The following is a 1,318-nucleotide window of genomic DNA, read 5'->3' as shown; positions in this document are numbered from 1 at the left end:
TCTTCTCCAACACCATAGTTCAAAAGCATCAATTCTTCTGCGCTCAGCTTTCTTTATAGTCTAACTCTCACATCCATACATGACTACTGGAAAAACCATAGCCATGACTAGATGGACCTTTGTTGACAAAGTAATGTCTCTGCTTTTTAATATGCTGTCTAGGTTGGTCATAACTTTCCTTCCAAGGAGTAAGTGTCTTTTAATTTCATGGCTGCAGTCACCATCTGCAGTGAGTTTGGAACCCCCCAAAATAAAGTCTGCCACTGTTTCCACTGTTTCTCCATCTATTTGCCATGAAGTGATGGGACCGGATGCCAAGATCTTATTTTTCTGAATGTTGAGCTTTAAGCCAACTTTTTCACTCTCCTCTTTCACTTTCATCAAGAGGCTCTTTAGTTCTTCTTCATTTTCTGCTATAAGGGTGGTTTTATCTGTGTATTAGAGGTTATTGATATTTCTCCCGGCAATCTTGATTCCAGCTTGTGCTTCCTCCAGCCCAGCATTTCTCATGATGTACTTTGCATATAAGTTAAATAAGCAGGGTGACAACATACAGCCTTGACATGCTCCTTTTCCTATTTGGAACCAGTCTGTTGTTCCATGTCCAGCTCTAACTGTTGCTTCCTGACCTGCATACAGATTTCTCAAGAGGCAGATCAAGTGGTTTGGTATTCCCATCTAATTCAGAATTTTCCATAGTTTGTTGTGAAAAAATTTCCCTAGATATTACCAAATGTCCCTGGGAGACAAAGTTGCCCCTGGCTGAGAACCACTGATTAAAATAGGAAGGATTTTCATTGTAAATAGAGTTATTTTAACTGTGAAGAAATAACTTTGGAAAAATGCATTATGGGCATTCATTAATATCAGACACAGAACTATTTATGATTTGACTATGTATCAGATCAGTCATGCTTTCAGTAGTAAAAAAAATAGAGCATTTAATTGCCACAACAGTGATAACATAATCACTCTGATTGGCATTGCTTCAGAACAGCAGAGACTAACCAGAAATAGTCTAGATTGGAAATGACAGCTTTGCATGCATGACTGAATGTGAATGAGTGAAAAATTGTTGACGTGTAAGGTTAAGAAGTCTATTTAGTTTTTTTTAATCATAATTACTGTATATTTTATAGAGTAACATCAACTAGCTTGTAAAAAAATAGCCATTCTCTGTTATTCTCAAACACAGAGAGTATCTTTTGTTAAAAAATTATTTGATCTTGTTGGCCAATATATACAGTAATTACAGTGAATAATACAATATAGACAAATATTTGAGGAATGTATTAGTTATACACCAAGAAAGTGAAAT

This window comes from Bison bison, unplaced genomic scaffold (genome assembly GCF_000754665.1).
Source record: "Bison bison bison isolate TAMUID 2011002044 unplaced genomic scaffold, Bison_UMD1.0 scf7180017864062, whole genome shotgun sequence".
Classification (NCBI taxonomy): domain Eukaryota; kingdom Metazoa; phylum Chordata; class Mammalia; order Artiodactyla; family Bovidae; genus Bison; species Bison bison.
The sequence above is the reverse complement of the archived record's forward strand: the minus strand, read 5'-3'. Positions refer to the sequence as shown.